Source organism: Solanum tuberosum, unplaced genomic scaffold (assembly GCF_000226075.1).
Source record: "Solanum tuberosum cultivar DM 1-3 516 R44 unplaced genomic scaffold, SolTub_3.0 scf00006, whole genome shotgun sequence".
In the NCBI taxonomy this organism is placed as follows: Eukaryota; Viridiplantae; Streptophyta; class Magnoliopsida; order Solanales; family Solanaceae; genus Solanum; species Solanum tuberosum.
The window spans coordinates 2766168-2789253 of record NW_006238932.1 but is presented as its reverse complement, the minus strand read 5'-3'; positions in this window follow the sequence as shown (position 1 = coordinate 2789253).

Below are 23086 nucleotides of genomic sequence, written 5' to 3'. Positions count from 1 at the left end.
TTCGACCAAGTTCTATGATTGAAATTAGCAATTTTGTAGAGCTCGCTAGCTATTATTGTCGCTTGTGGTATGAGTTGAGTCCCATTGGTATCTCCCGATTCCCAAATTGGAATTTCAACGAAGTAAACTAGACGCCGTAGTCCTAAAGGGACACAAAGCGAGTTAATTGGAACTGAGAAGGTTCCAATTGGTATCTAGCCTTAGGGGCCTTATAAATCGGATAGATGACATTTTTGACCAATTGCAAGGTGCATCGATTTCTCTAAGATTGATTTAAGGTTTGGTTACCATTAGTTAAAGATTGAGGCAGTTAAGAATTGGGTTCGACCAAGTTCTATGATTGAAATTAGCAATTTTGTAGAGCTCGCTAGCTATTATTGTCGCTTGTGGTATGAGTTGAGTCCCATTGGTATCTCCCGATTCCAATTGGAATTTCAACGAAGTAAACTAGACGCCGTAGTCCTAAAGGGACACAAGCGAGTTAATTGGAACTGAGAAGGTTCCAATTGGTATCTAGCCTTAGGGGCCTTATAAAGCATAGATTATCAGTAATGGTCGTCTATGGAACGAACTAATTAAAAGAATTTGGACTTGTCTGCAAGTTGTAACTGCTTGAGTGTCCTGAAACATGTTGTGAAAATAAAGTCATCACGAGATTAGGTACAAAGGTCTAGATAAATTATGATGTGGTATGTAAGCGAGAAATCTGGACGTGCGTTGCGACCAACTGATAACCGTGTTAGAGTCTGGTTGTATCTTGGGGATATGTGTGTGGTAGTGTTGAAACGATGTAAAAAGATTCTAAACTGCGTACTTCATTGGGTTGACTGGGGTTAGACAACAATTGTCTTAGCTAAATGGATTTTCTTAAATGCCTAGTTATAGCTGGGAAATCTAGGGGAAATATAAAAAAGAGAAGAACCCCAAAAATTGTTGGCAGGGTTCTGTTTTTGTCGGAGCCACTGGGGCGAGATCGCCAGTGCAGGATTTCTCCCGCCAGAGCAGGAGAGGGCAAGTCAGAATCTCAGCCATGTCTCTCCTGTTTTCCCCTAGTCACAATTATGGACCCCGAATCATACCCGAACTAACCCCCGTGTTCTAATTCAGTGTTCAACAATTAAATATAAGTTATAAGGTGTGTTAAAATTGTGGAAAACCTGAGCATATGAGGAGGAAATTAGTGAGGCCGTGAAGGCCGGGGAAATGGTAATGCGGGTAGAGGAGCATTGCAGCCAGGCAAGGAGGTTGCCCGTCAAGATGACAGGGCTCAGTTTTATGTTTATTCGAGCAAGACCGAGTTTGAGGGTGTGATGTAGTGGTCACAAGTGCTACTCTTGTCTATGGCCGGATGGCTATTATTTTATTTGATTCGGGTTCTACTTATTCATATGTGTCAGTTCAATTGCCTTGGGATTTGATGTGGTTTGTGATATACTTGATGCCCCCATCCATGTTTCTACCCCAGTTGAAGAGTCAGCCATAGTCACCCAGGTGTATCGTGTTGTCCTGTTGTAGGTATGGATTTTCAGATTTGGGTTGATTTGGTTATGCTGGATATGACTGACTTGATATAATCTTATGCATGACTTGGTTGTCCCCCTATTATACCGAGCTTAATTGTAATACTAAGTCGATAACTCTAGAGATCCCCTGTAGGGAAAGATTAGAGTGGGAAGGGGTTTACAAGCCTAAGCTAGCTAAGATCATATCCTCCATTCGGGCTAGGAAACTGGTAGGGCAGGGTTATTTGGCTTATTTGACTCATGTTCGGGGTGTTGAGGTTGAGTCTCCCTCTATTGATTCTATTCCTGTGGTATCTGAGTTTTAAGGAAGTGTTTCCTACGAATTTGCCTGGTGTGCCTCCATATAGAGATATAGATTTATGCATTGACTTGAAAACTGACACTTGCCCCATTTTCATCCCTCCGTATCGTATGGCTCCAGCAGAATTAAGAGAGCTTAAGGCTCAAATCCAAGAGCTTATTGATAAAGGGTTCATCCGTCCTAATGTTTCCAAGTGGGGTGCTCATGTCTTGTTTGTTAAAAAGAAGGAGGGTAGTATGAGGACTGATGATTTTATCTTAATCCATAAGGGAGTGGATTAATACCAGAATGACAAGCTTATGGATAAACAAAGTTCCATTGAGTATACTTGGGTGAACCAAATTGAAGATTTTAGTAAGAAAGTGCATACTAAGATTGGGTTAGTCCTTTAAATTTGATGAGTATAGCTGAGTTTTGGGTGTCATGTTGATGAAAAGCTTGACTTCATAGTGATAGTCATGGTTGACTGAGCGAAATGGTTATAAGAGTTTGCGATGGATTTTGATAGGATGCAACTATATAATAAGATTGTTGGTTAAGCGAATTCTTGTATAGTAATTACGACTTGCGAGTATCTAACGTTGTGGTTTTCCAATATTTGGTGAGTAATGTAGTAGTATGGAAAGTTTTAAGAAATAGTGGGACACCACTCGAATAGAAGTTAAAAGAGCTAGTCATAATAAAGGAAAAATAGTGGGATGTAGTACAACCTCATTAGAGAGAGGCTAGAGCAAGAATGTGTTATTTGATTGCAAAGGCTGAAGAGATATCTTCAGAGGGGTAGATAATTGGGTTCAGAGACACGTGATTTCACTTGTTTTGTTATGGCTATGGTAATAGTGTCACAAGTCCTTCAGATTGGTTAAAAACTATTGGAAAGGACTTGAGGAAGGAGTGGAGAAACATTAGCTCGAGTGTGATGATAAGTGCTTTGTCTCTATTTGAGTTTAGTAATGAGTACGATTGATTTTTTAGCAAAAGGTATTGTAAGATTGATGGAGAGGCGATCAATGATAAGCGAAGATCCATGAAGTTCACAAGAATCTTCAAGGTATATGCTAATGTTGATAGTTAAGGGGATTGTGTTACACGGTTGAATTTACAATGCAAAATTTTTCATTATAAATCTACATTCGTGGTGATATGTTTTGTCAAGTTATGAATTGGAAAGGTGAGAAATGATCAATTGTATCTGGTATTGAGCATTTGAAAGGACTTACACATGAGTTGTGTCGTAAAGTTTATTATTATTGATTGTTAAGTACCTAAGAAGGGTTTCATTTAAAAAGTGTTGGGTTATAATAAGCTAAATGGTCGGAGTGTTATGACGGTTGTTAGTATTGTGAGTATGATTCACTAGCTATGCTCTCGTGTGTTTTCACTTTTGTGGGTGGATCCCTAGAGGTGGATCAGGGGTACCAAATCCTGCGTTGTTCTCTTGGTTGAGTGGGATGATTTGGAAGATTTGGTTATTTCAAATGACATAATTGGTGTTGTCTTGGAGTTGTTAAAGTATTTTAGTGGTTCGACATGTACCACTTGCTTATGAAAGTTCATATAAGAGCAATCATGCGTATTTATGGTTGTCCGACAATCTAATATTTCATCCTGTCGTCGAAGTCATGTATCGATTATGTATGGTTGAATGTGGGGATCATTGGGTCCAATTCTACTGTTCTTAAGAGGGAATCTACAATTTCTAAATCTAGCATTTTGATAGTGTTGTTGGAGGGTTTGTATGCTTGGACATATCCCTCGATTAGTATCTAATTTCTAAAGACCAAACTTTTATAACTTAAACTCATGGGAAATTGGGTTGTGAGATGGAGATGTTGATAAGAACTATTATTGTTCGGGTATTATGATTGTGTGTTGGTTGGTTCAGGTTCACCTCTAATTGTGGTGAGTTTTGATTTAGGATTTTATCATGGTTATGTGAGAAAGGATTCATCCTGATATTTGTGTCAAAGTCCTTGATGGCATGTTGCATACATGTGTACGATCAAACTTTGGTTGTTATTGGGAATATCTTTGTGGTTAGCTAAGTGTACATACAACTATAATTATCCGTCAAGCATTGTGTTGACTTCATTGAGTCTGAAGGCGATGAGATGACCAAAGGGCGGATCGTCGAGTTCATCGGCGATCTCGACTAATGTCGCCGAACAATCCTCCGCAGCACAATATGTGAAAACTATAAATACTATTTAGAGTTGTAGTCTTAAGAGATATTAAGTGTGGAACAATTATTATTATTATTTTCACTGTAGAACATATTCTAGCTGATATATTTCTCTCAAGTTTGGAGAGGGTTTTTGTGGAGACTCAAAGAAAGGAGTTCTTCTTCCCCAAGTTGGAAGTGGGTCTTCTCTATTCATCTTCCTTTGCTTAATTCAAGGTTTAATTTCTTATACCCAGTTGATTTCATTATCATATTAGGTATAATTTCTTATTTCTTGATGTGTGGCTAAAAACCCCCATCAGCAGAATCTGTGAAAACTATAAATACTATTTAGAGTTGTAGTCTTAAGAGATATTAAGTGTGGAACAATTATTATTATTATTTTCACTGTAGAACATATTCTAGCTGATATATTTCTCTCAAGTTTGGAGAGGGTTTTTGTGGAGACTCAAAGAAAGGAGTTCTTCTTCCCCAAGTTGGAAGTGGGTCTTCTCTATTCATCTTCCTTTGCTTAATTCAAGGTTTAATTTCTTATACCCAGTTGATTTCATTATCATATTAGGTATAATTTCTTATTCTTGATGTGTGGCTAAAAACCCCCATTCTTGGGGTGTGATTTAGCAAATATGGGTTGATATTCTTGTTGGGTCTTGCTTGTTGATTGGTTAGATGTATTTTAATGGTGACTTCACCAAGTTGTTGTGGTTTAATCTAAAGGGTTTATAGTTGCAAATACAAATCCACCCATGTGTTTTTGGCTTTCCTTAGAGGGAGGTCGCGAAACCAAAACCACTAGACTGATGGCCTAAGGAGTGGGTCGACATGAGGTTCAACCCGAGAGGGTGAGCGCTAGTCCCATATCCTAACACTCAGCTCCAGAGAGTGAGTGGGGTAAGGCGTAGACTGGTCTTCATGCAGCAAATGGGTGTCCGAGAGGAACGCATTTGAAACGGGGTAAGTTCCCCGAGAGGGAACTTATTTCCATTTAAACCTTAGCTTAGTCACTATTCTTTTGCAAATTTGCTATCGAAAGCATGTACCCAACAATTTATCTCAACTTGTAATGCCGTCACATCCCAAGAACCTTTCCCCATACTTGATTTTCTTGTTTATTTTGTTGTTTTAGTACTTGTTACAAAACCCCGTTTGATATTTGATAGTTTTGTGTCACCCCCTTTAATTTACAATGTCTTTTATCGCAAATGTCTTTAACTACAATTAAGTTGACTGAAATACTAATTAGTTATTAATTTTCAAAACCGCTCCCTTGGGACACGACTCCAACTCTCGGTTGGATTACTATATTATCGACGATCGTAGACACTCATACCATAGGTTAGTGTCGTTGGTCACGATAAGCATCAGCCTTCACGGACCACCCCACGATCCGTGTGAAGGACCACGGACAGTGAAGGTCCTCGTGGTCTTCTCTTGGGCGTGGGGGTCTAACGGACTAGCTAGGGGGGCTACTACCTAGACTCCATGGACGCCACCACGGCCCGTCGTCAATACCACGGACCATGAGGGTGCCCGTGGTCTGATGTCTGGGCCTGGTGAAGTCCAAGTCATGACCACGAGCAGGTCAACGGACCGTGGACCCTATCACTGTCCATGAACCCTGTCATGGTTCACTGATTTCTGCAATTTTTTTCTAGGTTTGGTTTTCGAGGTGTTACACCTACGAGTCGAGCAGTCTAGAGATGAGTAGTATCTTTGAGTCTTGAGTTGTGAGTACTGAGGTTCTTTATTTCTATTAAGATCATTAAGTTGAGTCGTTCATGTTCATAATTCCACATGAACCCTATGATTTGAGTTATAAATTCTAAAAAGCCAACACTTGAGTTCTTAAACTGGGTTTTGAGAACGTTAAGATGAGTTTTGAGTAAAGCGTTTTCTAAAACATTATTAGTATGACAATCGAGTATGCCATCAATGTATGAGCAGTATGGTATATAGATATACCATCAATGTTTATACAGTATGACTTCTCGAGTCATCAATAATCATATTATAATATGATTTTGAAATGTTTTTGAGAAAGAGCAGAGTTGAGTTCATTTTCTTTAAAATTATATATGAGAACTAAGTATTTGCAAGAGTAAATGTTTTCACATTTAAGATGAGAGGAAACTGATATTTTCAAAAGAGTTTTGAGCAGTTTGAGTACCATCTCTTTTAAGAGATAGATTTTTGAGTAATAATCTCAAACCATAGAAAAAGTTATGTTTTTAAACATATGAGCTAGTATATTTTTGGGAGTAGTATTGAGCACCGATATGGGGGAGAGTTCAAATAACTCACATCCCCCATAAACCATGTAGCCAACGTGGGTAGAAAGGGTCATACTTTTTAGATGATTCCTTAATGCTTTTTAGCATAGACTAGTGGATCCACATAGTGAGTGGGTCTTATACCCTGGTAAAGTATAGGACAGTTCTGGCAGTGTGAGCGAGACGTTGTATCATCACATAGCTCAGACTGATGGTTGTCGGTTAGAGAAACTCCCACAGAGATAATTGTATTTTTATATACATAGAGTTTACTTGTATTTTCATATACAAACAGAGTTTATATTATATCCTTGCATACAAACTGAGTATATGGTTTTCTAAATATATTGAGTTGTTTTCTACTGTTTTAAAAGCTTTCCATATATTGCATCTCTTATTGCTGCTTTATATTGAGTTGAGTATCCAGAGTTTGAGTACCAAGAGTCGAGTGTCTTATTATTGAGTTGAGTCTTCTTTCACTGAGTTGAATATCTTATTATTGAGTTGAGCCTTATTTCACTGAGTTGAATATTTTATCATTGAGTTGAGTATCTTATTCCTGAGTTGAGTTAGTTCAGTGAGTTGAGAAGAGGTAAGTATGTTTTCTTTTTATCCATTTCAAGCTTATGTTATACTTTAGAATTCCCCTTACATGCTCGTACATTCCATGTACTGAGCCATTTGGCCTGCATTGTTTCATGATGCAGATACAGGTATTCAGTATCATCAACAGGTGCTTCGTTAATACCACATGCAGTTCGAGTTAGCTATGGTGAGCCTCTTTGCTTCCGGAGGTTCCACTTGTACTTTAAGTTATATCAGTTGTTAGGATGTCGTGGGTTTCCATCTTTGTCAGTTAGAGGCTTCATAGATAGACAATAGAGTTTGAGAAGTCTGTTTCATTTATCTTATTAAATGTATTAAAGACTTAAGTTGCCTATTGTTGGCTAGTTGAATATTCTATTTTTATTCCGAATTAATCTTCTGAGTTAAAGATTTGTATTGAGTTATTGATTTTATTTTGTTTTAAGCTTTGTATGCTTGAGTTAGTCATTTGCTTGTAGTCAGCCAGGATGAGGGTTCGCTTCGGGACCAGGAATTGTTCTCGAGTATCGGCCACGTCCTGGGTGTAGACTCGGGTCGTGACAATCACCAAAATAGTATAGAAAGGGTTGGTGATTTCCTCGACCAATCAAGTAAAAAGGTGATCGAATAATCAATGCCTCTATTATAACAAAAGTTCATTTATCAATGTCAAGCATTAGTACATCTCCCATTAAAAGAGTTACTAAGAGTAAAAAGGGTAAAACCCTACTTTCTCAAAAATGAAGGTAAAATACATTCATTTGTTGGGTTCGTACTACAAAACTTGTGAAAGAGTTTCAATGAAGTGCATGTCATCACTAGAATCCGTACAACCTAATATATATAACCAGATATCACCTTGCTCTTAGGACATAGAAAATGAACATAAAATGTTGTTGTTCCTCAACCAAGGCCTCGAGCCCAATTTTCCAACACAATCAACAATAACATCATAATAAAGTCACTACTATTCAATAAATAAAGGGAATTATGAAGGATCAAACAATTGAGAAAGAAACTCAAAGATATCCACCTTTACCCTAAGGTACTACTAAACACAAAACAAAACTAATGCCAACCCACAACTATAGTAAGCAACTAAGATTCTGAAGCCAAATCTAAATTAGGGATCAACATCAAGTCTATGGGCCTATCAGGGTAAATTCCCATAATACAAAGTAAACCCATGTTTAACACCCTAGTAGAGGGTATAGCCCATAATAATTACTACACGGAGTAGCTATATTAGCTAAAAGATCATTAGGAACTCATTCTAAGGCACTTAGATCACCACTATTCTAAATTATTAAACATCAACTCCAAAGATGATAACAATGATAAACTACGCCATAAGTAAGGAATATCAGCCTAAGCTAAGGATTTCATAATGCAATACTAGTCTAAAGCTACTATGGGAATCAACAAAATAGGAATAAGAAAGCAATCCTAAACCCTTAATATACATACCCAACCTACATGCATTATATACTAAGCATTATATCATGGTACACAATCTAAAAAATCATAGACCATAGCCTACCTAGAAGTCAAACTACAATCTCAAACCGTCCATGAGCTGCCCACCTCTTCTCCACGTCCTTCAAAAGCGACAATACTATAAACATCCTAAAATAAGTATCATTATGAGAAGAACAATACCCATATTGGCATGATATTACTTAAGGCCAAATTTTCGTAAACAATATGCTTGTGGGACCCATTAATTGAATTCTAAAATTGAACTTGTGTCTAGATCCATTATAGCACAAGAAACTTGTGCTTAGACTTTGAGAAAAATCATATCTCAAAAACCCCTCCAGATAAGCCCCAACAATTTGAGAGAGTCAAAACCACCATTTAAGGAGAGAAAAGAAGTTTTGGGCAAGGAACTATTGTAACGAGTTCACAGTGCTCCCTCAATAACCCCAATGCAAAGACCCAATAATTCCCAATTATTTGCACAATAAATGATAGCAATTGATCAAGATATCATCTATTGAACTTTGAATAAATGAGAAGAAAATCATTGAAATCAGATATAGACTGCCGAGGGTCCATCTCAGCGAATGCGAGACCTAGTCCATGAATGTGGAGATCAACCTGGACTAGGGTTGAAGTGACATTTTTCCATGAGCGTGAAGTTTAGCTTGACCATTCTCTGGGAACGCGGGAACATGGTCTGCGAATGCGTGAACCTGGTCAGCGAATGTGATGGTCAACCTTGCCCATTATCCATGAACGTGGGACCTTGTCCGAGATGCAACATCAAGGGCTGCATCAGCTGAAATTTTTTAGATTCAAAATACTCTAATTGGGTGCTTGGGATTCATTCAAAACCATGTGCATGCAAACGAACTATGCTACTCCATAGAGTTTGACATTACACACCCAATGGAGATGTTGAAACTTCCAACACAAGTTGTCTCAGCAAAGAGTGGGTCCCACACACAAGGCTCTATTTTATTCATAAGCCACATGGTTTCTTGACATGAATTCGAAAGTCTTGACACGCAAGACAAAGGTCCTTCTAGATCAAACTCGATGTTTTGGAACTAACAAAACAAGTTTCCCTAAAGTTTTTGACCAAACTCAAATATCTAATCTATAGGAACTCCAAAATAGGAAGACTTGTATAAAACCCAAATGAACAACCAAGTGACCAAACTGTCAGTCCCAGCAGGTCATAAATGGCTAAGGGTCGGTATAGGAAATCTCTAAACAAAAAAAAAATAGAAAATAAAGGAAATGACATTGATGGTGATTACAACATCCACTACTAAAATGACTTTCATCCTCAAAAGTAAAGGAAAAGAAAAAGGCTGAAGGCTTGAAAAGATGAGGTTAGTGGGTCCAAATGCTCGGCCAGACTTTTAGACACTCAGTCGGATTGAAACATGTCATTCTAGAACCCCAAGTTACGAGAATACTCTCAAAGTCACTTCTTTCACTCCCAAACTTAAAACTAGCCACCAACTCTTTTTTTTACTGTCATTTCCTATCCAACTGAACCGACCTCGACCAAACGCATTAGACTCATATGAGATATATCAATACCACACAGATGCGACTGAGCTAAACAAACATAAGATAAAGGAAGATGCAAACTAGCTCACAAATTGAATTATTTGTTGTATGTTATAAACCCAAAATCTTATGTTCATAAAGAGCATCCTATATGTATTATGCCATACTAAACCTCTCCTAAACTATCTAGTTCATGCCCACATAACCGTATTATTCCTAGCCTCAAAAGAATGACATATTACACCTGAACGTCTAAAAGTAGAAAAGGCTAATATAAGCAACTCAACCCAGGAATAAACCCAAAATCTAGTCCCAATGGCTCTTAGAACCAACAACTTAAGTTTGAAACACAACCTTTAAAAGTTGAACAAGCTACTCCAGTATCTTCCTTCTACCAAATAAAGTATCAAAAAAATTGATGCAAGATGAAAATCTTAGCTTGACGTAGTCAGAAGCCTATGTCATATGACCATGAACTGCTCAACAAGTGCAACTTCGAGCCATCATCCAAACCTAAGGAAAACTGAGCCTTTAGGTAGTGACTAAGCATAGCCAACCCATTGAAAATGACCTATATGTAACTAACTCCCAAACTTCTGATCTTACTTGAGCCTTCTTGTTGAAAATTGGCTAAAATGTGTCCCAAACCAAAGTATACCCTAGGCGTAACAAGTCTTCCTCTCCAAAATATTTCTCTCTAAAAGAAGAAGATGAAGGGATCAACCTAGGGTTTCAAGGTCAAGGCTTCAATTCATCAACAACTTAAGGGCTTTGAGTGCTAAGGTATGGTAGTATTCATATATGGAGCCCTCCCCTCCATAGAGTCCCCATATTCCTCAATTTTGAAGTTAGGGTTTTCTTCTATGTTATGGGTTCTTTTAAATATTGATTTACTTGATTGTTTTATAAAGTACTAAGCATGAATTGATATAATTCAATGATTTTAAGATGAACCCCATGAACCCAAGAATATCCCTCATGTTTTCTAAAGCTATGATGATAATGTGGGCTTGTAGCCATGAAAGAGGAAGTTTATGAAGCTATGTTTGTATTCTATGTTTAAAGATGAATATATGTTGTAAGTTTCTTGGAGATTAAAGCATATATGAAGTTGTTTTTGTTAATTATTGTGAAAGGATTTCTCATATAATTACTCAATGCATGAATGTGAAAGGTTTTCTCACATAAAGGATTCTAAGGTTGAAAGGTGTTCTCACCTAAAATGAATCAAATTTAAGGAGATATTCTTATAATGAGGCAAGCGACGATTACCCATGACCTCTAATATAAAAGGACAAGTGGCAATTACTCGTGTCCCATAATGATAAGGCAAGAGGAGATTACCCATGACTTTAAAAGATAAGATGAATATGATTGATGACTATTCCGTGGGAATTAAGCTTAGTACCGCGTGGATAGGTGGAGATTACCCATGTCCTATAAACTATGTGTCATCATAGGTTGTTTAGATAGACATTAGCTAGTGGATCCACTTAAGTTAAACAATCATAGTTCTTTCCTTGGAAAGTGAGAACACCTATTTTCGGTGTGGGGTAGACATTGGATGCCATGTTATAGCTCACATGGTCTCTCTATCGCTTAAGGCTAATTTCGCACAAACAATTATAATGATGAACTAAGGTTACTTAAAGAGGTATTTCCCAAGCATTCAAAAGAAGAAGTTTTACTTGCATTTGACCATGCTTATGATGATAATTTTAAACCTTTCCTAATGGTTTTAACTTGGTCTTTGCAAGATCATGAAAATGGTCTTTTAGCATGATTTTCCTACTATAAGCATTGCTATCATACTTGATACATCTTTCTACTAACGCATACTATTGCCTACATTGTTTCTCCAATATAGGGTCCAACATTACAGGTTCTCATTCTCGTGGCTAGGAGTCACTCAAATTTGTCTAGTAGTGGTGAGTCCTCATGATTCGAGGACCAAACCGTTATTGCTTTTAGTTTTACTTTAAGATATTGTATGTGATGGCAGGTTTACGTCCCGGTCACTCTTGATGTAATAGATTGTTAATGAGATTTAGTAGACTTTTGCTTTGTTATATGAAATGTTGTTTTTAAATTTCCATTGATTTTCATATACTATATTATGTATGCTAACTGTCTTGTGTAGGGCCTTTCGGGGTCATATACGCGATATTATAGGACCTTGGGTCGTGACAAGTTCTTTGTTGTATGAACCCTCCGGTTTATGGGGGCGATTGGGTTATGTTTTCTATTTGTACCTTACTAGTTTATGGGGGTTTGGTTAGGTTATTGTTTGACTATATTCTATTATATGTTATTGTGTTATGTTAGCTGATAGTATTTGACTTTAAATTTTGGATGTGGGGCATCCCGACCCTAGGTAGTTTACTTGGTATCTTAGTTGCTTACGAGTAGGTTGTTGGCTTGCAGTGCAGGTACGTTCTTGACTTGGCTTCTTTCCCTTGGTATGTTGTTTAGTTCTTCGTTTCTTTCGTACTTAATATCCTATGTAGTTACTTGTGCTATGCTATCCTTTTTACTAGTTGATTATGCTTGTGTTATCTTTTGAGCTCAATCGTCTGATGCCTATTAAGTACTGTCTTTGGTACTCATAATGCACTTCAGCCCCCTGTAGATCTCAGTTTGAGTTATCCCCATTGATTCGGAGTCATACAGAGTAGCTTGGAATTTTAAAGACTAGGGTGAGCTCCTAACATTCGGAGTTACTAGTCTTCACCTTTTTTAGCTATGATTAGTCTTTATGTTGTCTTTAGAGACAACCTGTACTTATGTTGTATTTGTAAAAGACGTATATTCTTATTTTGGATTAGATGTTCAACTAGTGACTGATGTCAAGTCTTGGATTGGTTTTTGTATATCTGTTGATTATGCTTTCTCCGTTTTGTTCTAAGATTTATGCTTCTTATTTTTTACTTCTGTTTGGTAGTTTGTTACTTATGGTTCCAGGCTAGGGGTTAGGTTTACCTACTGGTGGGGTGTAGTAGGTGTCATCATGATCTGAGAAATAGTGTCATGACATTACACTGACTATGTTATTAGTGTCTTCTAAATTACATTTTTTTCAGACCACCTTGTTAGACTACAATAGGTATGCTGTTATGGTTATTGTTCTTGCTACTATTCACAAATCATCTAGAAATTCTTTTGACATATTGACCAAGCACAAACGATTTCTCTAGTATTAACAAAAATACTTTTTAGATTGATTAGCCAATTAACACACTTCTTTATTAAACGAAATCTATTGTGATGAGTCTTTATCTTTAAGGACAATGATAAGAATTTGTCAATAATTGAGATAACACTATTATCCCTATATAATCCTCATCCCTGTGAGTAAAGCATCCATTTAATATACATGATGTATATATTTACATACGACGATTACAATCAAATGTATCAGATTTCATATAGATATATTGTCTGCTGCCTAATACCAAAACTACCCTACATATATAGTTATAAAGATGACATGTTACCTATGGTTATATTTCAGAAGACATCAGATTCTTCGATTGAAGGAATAAACTCGTATATATTTGTTGGCAATCGAGAAATCCCTAAAATCTAGCAATACTAATATCTGAAACCTGGTGAATAATGTCAAACTTTTGACCATCACAAAGTTTGAACCATTCACGATTACCATTAGAGGAAATCCCAGCTTCGCCACTTTTTGTCAGCATTTGGTATTTTGATCATCTAGCCTCTTCCCAAAACATCCTACATAATTTGTGTGTCAAACTCAACATGGATCATGTATATTAAATGGATGTCTTACTCCTAGGTATGAGGATTATACAAGGGTAATAGTGGTGTCTCAATTATTGATAAATTCTTATTATTTTCCTTTGAAATAAAGACTCATCACAATTAACCTTCGATTCATTAAGAATTGTGTTAATTAATTTGGAAGTATTTTTTTCAATACTAGAGTAATCATTTGTGCTTGGTCAAGATTTCAAGTGTTCATAGATGATTTTGAATAGTAGCAACAACAATAACCATAACAACATACCCAATGTAGTGGATAATGTGATATCCACTTACAAAATATTTGACTAGGTAGGTAGTTGAAAGATCATCAAAGAAAATGGGACTATGTTTGAGGAAAAATCATTGTGGCGGTAATTCTACCTAGAAGATTGGATATCCCAACATCTAGGTTCAAGGAGAAAATCAAACAAAGTCATTGATGACAGTTTAACATTTTCAAAATAAATTTTATGGTCCATTCTCATGATGAGACAATGTTAAGTTTTAAGGAAAATATATTAAGACTTTTTAATAAGTTCTATGTTTGATATAGGGTTTATCAAATGGTGTATCTACGGAATATAACATTTTGGAATCACCTATGCAAGTGTGAAGTGTAAGCCACTTCTGTACGCATTTATAAACGAGGAAGTGTTTATGGATGAAGCAAACAAAACAATGAGAACCAAAATAGCTAAAGGGTTAATTTTGTGACCTATGGTGTCTATATATACACAAAAACTGAACTATTCAAAGATATCAAATCTGCCGATTGACCGAGTATATCTGATGTATATTTAGTATGGATGTTCAAAGAGAAACCTACTTATCTAGATGCAATTAATCCTCTCTTACGAATCACAAAGCTTTTTCATGCAAATATTTTAACAATAGTTTCCCCATTCATGTGGGAGATTTTTTTGTCTTAAATGGCGTGGATGAAAAATGAAGAGTTTTGATTTTTCTAAAGATTTATGACTTTTTCGAAGACTTGTTATTTTATTTTTTTTGAAAGATTGTGACATTTATGAAAGGTTGTGATCTTTTTGAAGGGTTGTGACTTTTCCAAAGGATTGTAACCTCTTCGATAAGACACAATAAGCACTTGTTCATACTGTCCTTTGTTCTCTATAAATAGAGAGGTATTCTTTCATTTCTCACATTGAAGAGTATTAACTTTGAAAGATGATATAAAAATTGATGTCTAGCTTTCTTCTTGATAAAACAAGTTTCAAATAGATTATTGAGTCAAATCAATATGTAATAGCAAAAACATATATTTTTTGTAGGAAAGGGGAAACTTGTGATAGGATGTTAAAGTATAATGTAAAAATGCATAAAGTTTCTAGTTTTATTACATGTACTTTTCCAACAATTTTTGGCATAGGACTAATGTCAAATCAATATTCATTTGTGTTGTATTAACGATTGTTATATGAGAATAATGAGTAGTATAGGACTAATTTTAGTTATTGATTTTTTTTAAAAAAAAGTGAGTCTTGTTGTAAAGCCAAAATCACTAAAAGACCTCATTTTTAAGATGACAGAGAACTTGATTTAATAGATTTTGTTCACACTGATATATGTGAATGATGAGTCCGAAGTTTGGATTTATTTAGGGCTTTATTTACAATGATTTAGTGTCCTCAAATGCTTATTTTGTGCAAATACCTGATGCAAAACCTTTGATTCTCAGATACATGGAGTGAGGAACAAAGCTAGGATAGAAATAGGAAATAGAGACAACACAAGCAAATAAGAGAAGGGAAAAACAGGCTTGATGATTGCTAATGCCACTCGGCGACTCGCCAAGTTGCCACTCCAACACCTAAAGTTACAGAATGCTGAGGCTAAATTAGGGGTAACTTCGGCGAGGAGTAATTCTATTCGGCGTTAGATGACCAGGTTGCCAAAAGAGCTGATGGAGATCCAAACAAGTGCTGATGGGCGAGATGAAATGAGAAAGGGTGACTCGGGGAACATCTCGGTGATCCCAATATGGATCGCCTAAATTTACAGTGGTTGGACCAAGAAGAAGTGAAAAATGAATGCGAGAGGAAGGAACATCGACAAGTCGCCAAACTGTCAGCAAAGCCCGACTTACCTCGCCGATTGGTCCTAAACGATCACACATCAGACTTGCATAAACTAATTTTTGCTAGGGAGAGAAAGCATTCAGAAACAGGAGGAACACAAATTTGAGAGTGAAAACACTACCATTATGGATTTCAAGTGATTTTAGCAAGATTTTTCATTGAAATTTTGTAAGAGAGAAGATTGTAGTTGATTTTAGCTTTCAATTTTCATTTTTACCTAGCTATGGAAAACATGGCAGATGTTGATTTTCATCTTTTTTCTATGATAGACTAAAACCCTCTCCTTGGGGTTTTGACTATGTGACCAATTGTTGAGATTTACTAAGTGGGTGTCATTGATTTGTGAATAATGGTGTTAATTTGAAGTGGGTCTGATTTGATGCTATGTTTTGAGGTCATCTTGCATGATTAGTGTCACTAGTTCAATGTTTTGTGCTTGCTCGAGAGAGAAGTGCAAAGCCAAAGTAGCAAGTTTAGCATCCTTAATACTGAGTCACCATGATTTCAGCTTGAGAAAGTGAAACATGGAACCATCATTTGTATCTAGCTCGAGAGAGTGGATTTGATGAGTACAAGGGTTGGGCATCTTCCGTCTAGTGTTGAAGTTCGAGAGAATTCGACAAAGATAAGGTAATTGTTCGAGAGAAAATTTCTTTACATATAGTCCGACCTACCCACGATAATTTATCCCATTGCGAGCATCAATGTTCATCCACTAAGTTGAATTTAATAATTGGTTGGTCATATCCCCAAGCGTTACCTCATTATTTAATCATTTTGTGTTAAGTGTTGAATTGCATTGATAATTATAACCTGAAATTCAAAGCTTAAACAAAAAAGGTGCAGTAAGTGTTCAGTTGAAGAGATTGTTGTCATACTTCTATAATTGAATTCGAAGGAAAAGCTACTATCTGTGGGATCGACCCCAACTCATTTAGTTGGGTTATATAGTGACTAGCGATCGTTGACACTTAGAACTGGATGAAGTGTCTTTGAAACGTTAATCAAAATGGCGCCGCTACCGGGGAGTAGCGTTACTTAGAATTCTTTGATCGAAGATTTGATTTGTGAATTGGTTGGTTGTAGTTGAATTGGCTTAGGCTGCATTATGTAGTGTTAGTTGGACTATATAGAAGTAAAAATGAGTGAAGAAGAGGTGAATGGTAGTCAAGTTGGTCATCCAGATGGTATCGATGATATCAATAGTGTTTACAACCCATCTCATGCAGGTGAAATGGGTGGTATTTGCATACCACAAGCTGATGGGAATGCAATATTTGAGGTCACTGGCACAACTCTTCACATCATCTAAATGAGAGGACTCTATGGAGGGCTAGAGCACGAAGGCTCATGTAAGAAGTTTTACAGAGGTGCAGTCCATTGTCATTCAAAAATATGTCACAATAGTCAATCCGGCTTCGGTTATTTCCACTATCTTTGACGGGGAAGGCTAGAAAGTGGTTGGCCGAGTTACCAAACAACTCCATCACATCATGGGAGGAGTTGATTATAGCATTCAATACAAGATTATTTCCCCCATCAAAGATAATGAAGCTTAGAGACGACATTCAAGGTTTCAAGCGATGAGAGGGTGAACCCATCCATGAAATATGGATGAGGTTTAAGAAACTCTTACTTAAATGCCCAACTCACGGGTTACCAAACGATTTACTACTCCAATATTTTTACCGAAGTCTTGATTCGGTTAATAAAGTGGTGGCTGATCAATTGGTATGAGGGGAATATTGTTGCAATCATTTGAGGTGGCTTCATTTCTTCTTGATGACATGACTAAAATAAATCAAGTGTGGTACACTCAAGAAGAAGATATTGACCCAAATGGAATTACTACAAGAGCATATGATGGAAAATGTGGAAAAGCCAAAGGGGATATGTGGAGTGTTTAGAGTTGAGAAGGGTTCTTCCTCCGATTACTCAAGGCCAGGGGAGAATCAAGGTTGGAACTCCAAGAGATACGAGGAGGTTTCCACCCACGCTATCTACAACAGGGTGGGAATCAAGGTTGGAACTATCATAAGGGGAAAGAGCAAAGAAGATACTATCAAGATTGGGCCTAGCAATGTGACTATTGGAGAAGGGAGGAGGACCATGAAGAGGACCACACTCACTCTAGTGAGAGCCCAAAATTGAAAGGGAGTGTAAGTATTCCCCGAGTCAATGATTTGATATCACACATCCTTGATAAAGTTGAAGGTTCAGATAAATTATTAAAAGGGATAAAAGTTGACTTCTCATCACTAAACAATAAAGTGAACTCTTACGCAGATGCAATCAAGTTACTTGAAGGTTAGTTGAGTTTACTTTTAGCACAATTGAAACCGAATGTGGCAATAGAAGATGATGATAGAGGGCCAGTTGTGGTTACTCGTAGGGGAAAGGTAGCAATAGGCAATGAAAAAGATCAAATGTATGAAGAAGACAAAGGTATAGAGGAAGAAGAGACACAAAAAGATGTGGAGAAACACAATCCCACCCTAAAAGTTATGCAACCTTTGCCCAAAATATCGCCTCCATGTCCCCAATGTCTCAAGAAGAAGAATGAGGATAAGAAGATCAAAAAGTTCTTATCGGTGTTCAAGACTCTATCAATTAATCTCCCTCTCGTTGAAGCATTGTTGGAAATGTCGGGTTATGCCAAGTTTATGAAGGAGTTAGTCACAAAGAAAAGGAGCTTAGATTTTGAGACCTTCGAAGTTTCCCATAGTTGTAGTGTCATTATGTCTAAGGATCTGATAAAAAATAGAGATGATCTAGGAGCGTTCACCATCCCTTGCACCATCGGCATGCTCCAATTTGCTAAAGCCCTATGCGATTTAAGAGCAAGCATTAACTTGATGCCATATGCGATATATAAACAACTTGGGTTGGGGGAACCAAAAGCCACAACAATGAGACTCTTGATGGCAGACCAATCAATTAAACATCTTTTGGGGATACTATATGACATCTTGGTAAAGGTTGACCGATTTATTTTCCCGACTGATTTTGTCATTCTAGATTGTGAAATAGATGCTGAAATTTCCATCATTTTGGGAAGACCATTCTTGGCAATCGGAAGAGCATTGGTGGATGTTGAGAGCGGAGAATTGATGTTTCGGGTGAATGAAGATGAAGTAACCTTTAATGTATGTAAGTCAATGAAACACCCAAGTGATATTCATATTGTCTCCACTATTGATATTATTGAGGAGGCGGTGGCTAGTGTGAGCCATTTGATGTGTATGAGTGAGCCACTTGAACCTGCGCTTGCTAACTATGATGAGTTTGAAATTCAAGGTTATGAAGAGGTAGTAGCGGCTCTATCAGGTTTGGGTGCGTATTCAAAGACTACATTGAAGTTGTACATTGATCTAAAAAATCAAGAAAGTCCTCCCGCAAAGCCATCAACAGAAGAACCACCAAATGTAGAGTTGAAAGCACTTCCCTCCTATCTCCGCTATGCTTTCTTAGGGGCAAATAACACCTTATCGGTGATCATTGCAGCTGATTTTCTTGATTGGCAGATAAAATTGCGCCTTGAGATGTTGAGAAGGCATATAAAAGCTATAGGTTGGACTATCGCTGATATAGTGATCATTCCTCCCGGTATTTGCACTCACAAAATTCAGCTTGATAGTTATTGTAAGCCAAGTGTTGAACATCAGCGGAGATTGAACCCACTAATGCAAGAGGTGGTGAAAAAGGAGATAATAAAGTGGTTGGATGCAGGTGTTATCTACCCTATTGCGGATAGCAAATGGGTAAGTCTGGTATAATGTGTACCAAAAAAAGAGGCATCACAGTAGTCCCAAATGAAAAAGGGGAGCTTGTATCTATGAGACCGGTGATCGGGTGGAGAGTATGCATGGATTACCAGAAGTTAAATTCGTGGACAGAAAAGGATCATTTTCCCATGCCCTTTAGGGATCAAATGCTTGATCGACTCTCTGAGAGAGGTTGGTATTGCTTTTTGGATGGGTATTCCGATTATAACCAAATCCCCATTGCTCCGGAAGACCAAGAGAAAACAACTTTTACGTGCCCATACGGTACCTTTGCCTTCAAACGGATGCCATTTGGATTATGTAATTCTCCGGCTACATTTCAACATTGCATGTTAACTATTTTTGTTGAGATGGTGGAGGATTCAATGGAAGTATTTATGGATGACTTTTCGGTTGTGGGTGACACTTTTGAAGGATGTTTAGAGCACTTAGGACAAGTTCTCCAAAGATGTGTGGAGACAAATTTAGTCCTAAATTAGGAAAAATGTCATTTCATGGTTAAGGAAGGTATAGTGCTTGGTCACAAAGTGTCGCAAAAGGGGCTGGAGGTTGACAAAGCAAAGATTGAAGTGATTGAGAAGTTACCACCACCAATTTTGGTGAAGAGTTTTCGTATTTTTTGGGACATGCCGGCTTTTATCGGAGGTTCATCAAAGACTTCTCAAATATTGCATATCCTCTATGCAAACTCTTGGAGAAAGAGGTGAAATTCCACTTTGATGATGCTTGCATGGTAGCTTTCAAGTACTTGAAAGAAAAATTGGTTTCCGCCCTGATCATCATTAGTCCTGATTGGTCAGAATCTTTCGAATTAATATGTGATGCAAGCGGCACGGCATTAGGTGTTGTATTGGGGCAAAAATGGAACAAACTTTTCACCCCATTTACTACGCAAGCAAAACTCTAAGTAGTGCTCAACGTAAATATACAGTTACTGAATAAGAGTTACTTGTGGTAGTTTATGCGTTTGAGATGTTTCGGGCATACTTTCTAGGTACTCAAGTGATTGTTCACACTGATCATGTTGCATTGCGTTACATGATGGCAAAGAAAGATGTCAAACCATGATTGATAAGGTGGGTGCTTTTATTGCAAGAATTTGACTTTGAGGTCAAAGATAGAAGAGGTTGTGAAAATCAGGTGGCAGACCACTTATCAATATTGGAAGGCAAGGAGAATGACGAGCTAGAGATCGACATAAATGATGTTTTTCTCGATGAGCAGGTATTCACAACAACCTCATTGGTATGCTGATTTTGACAATTATGTAGTGTGTGGATTAATGCCGGACGAACAGAACTTCTACCAACAAAAGAGGTTATTGTTCGATGTGAAGAAGTACTTTTGGGATGAACCATATTTATTCAGAGAGTGTGCTGACCATATCATTAGAAGATGTGTTCCAGAAGAAGAAGCCATTGAAATTCTCCATGTTTGTCATGCTTCACCGGTTGAAGGTCATGATAGTGGTGTACGTACAACTGCTAAAGTTCTACAAAGTGGGTACTACTGGTCGTCTCTCTACAAAGATGCTCATGAGTTTGTTTAGAAGTGCACTCAATGTCAAAAACAAGGTGGAGTGTCCAAAAGACACGAGTTGCCTCTTACCCCCATTTTAGAAGTTGAGCTATTTGATATTTTGGGAATAGATTTTATAGGCCCATTTGTGAGTTTGTTTGGCAATAAGTATATCTTGGTGGCTATAGATTATGTTTCCAAATGGGTGGAGACTGTTGCACTTCCAAACAATGAAGGAAAAAACGTTGTTCAATTCCTGAAATGCTACATCTTTGCGAGATTTGGTACTCCTCGGGCTATTATTAGTGATGAGGGATCCCACTTTTGCAACAAGTGGTTCTCAGCTTCATTGAGCAAGTATGGAGTGAAACACAAAGTAGCAACTATGTATCATCCCCAAACGAGTGGATAGGTCGAAGTATCAAACTAAGAGATCAAAAGCATCTTGGCCAAGACAGTGAATGCTAATAGAACTGATTGGTCTTGAAAGCTTGATGATGCACTATGGTCGTATCGTGCCGCATACGAAACACCAATCGGTATGTCTCTGTATCATGTAGTTTTTGGTGAATCTTGCCAACTACCAGTTTAATTGGAACACAAAGCATTGTGGGGATTGAAAGCTTTAAATCTGGACTGGACAAAGACCTCAAAAGAGAGAGTAGAGCAGTTAAATGAGTTGGACGAATTCAGCTTCAAAGATTATGAAAGTTCAGCCCTTTACAAGGAAAAGATGAAGAAATGTCATGATGCTAAAATCCTTAAGAGGGTGTTCAGAGTAGGAGACTGGGTGTTACTATACAACTTTTAGCTTAGACTCTTTCCATGAAAGCTCAAGTGCAACTGGTCAGGACCGTTTAGAGTGACACGAGTGTTCACAAATGGTGCCATTGAAGTTGAAGGTCAAGAAGGACGTGCATTTAAGGTGAATGGGCAATGCTTGAAGTTATACTTTAGCGAGTGCCAAGAGATTTCTCTGATTGAGGTAATGTACCTGGAAGATGCTTGAGAGCATTTCCACGTCATGCCATGACGTTAAATAAGGTGATTCTTGGGAGGCAACCCAAGTGTTAGTATTTTAAACTAATGTGTGTTTATTTTGCAGGTGCAGGATTTTGTGCGAGAGAAAGATGCTATCGGCAAATCGCTGAACCCGTTAGGTGAGCGCAACATAGTCCGCCCTACGAACTTCAAAAAAATAGGGGTGAGATTCTGGATATTCGGCAGGAGACATTCATCACTTGGCGAATCGCCGATGTGCTTAGGCAACCCGATGTTTCTCGCCCTTTTACTTCATTGCTGACAGCGTAACTCAATGATCGAAACGGCAAAGTTCCAAGTCCATTATGCGAGTCGGCGACCTACTCCATCCCCGCAAAATTGCCCTTTTCTGCAAGTGTCACCCACCGGAACCAAAGGCGATATTATGCTCATTGGGCGCAATGCCGAAGCATTCGGCGACTGTTTCATTTTCTCATCGACTGGGCGCTTAGTGAAGATTCCTCATCACCTTGCTCTGCATATTTACATACTAGAATTTTATCTTTTTTTTGATAGTTTTTTTTATTTTTATTCTTGTTTTATTAGTGGCAGTGTCCGCTCTCTACTCGCATTGGGGACAATGTTGAATGCTTTTGGTGGGGTGTGTACTTGGTCAGTGAATTCCACGATGTTCTTGGACCCTTTTTGACCTATTATTTTCACCTCTTGTGTATTTAATTGTGTCTATTCTTGTGCAAATTTGATTATCGGTCTTGTTCAATACCGATGACTTGAATAGTGCTCTCAATCGAACAAACATGAATGTGCAGCTACGATGAGGCTAAATGAAGTTGCATAGACAATATGTGAACTTTTTGCATCTCGATGTGACTAGCCAGTTATCAAATAAGTCTCTTGTAATGATCATTGCACACTAGCAAAAGTGTGGAGTCTTGTTTGATCTTTAGTGCCAATGCCTTTGTGTGATGAGATTCTCGTGAACCATGTGTGATGACACCTAGAATTTGCCCCGTTGGTACGTTTGACCAC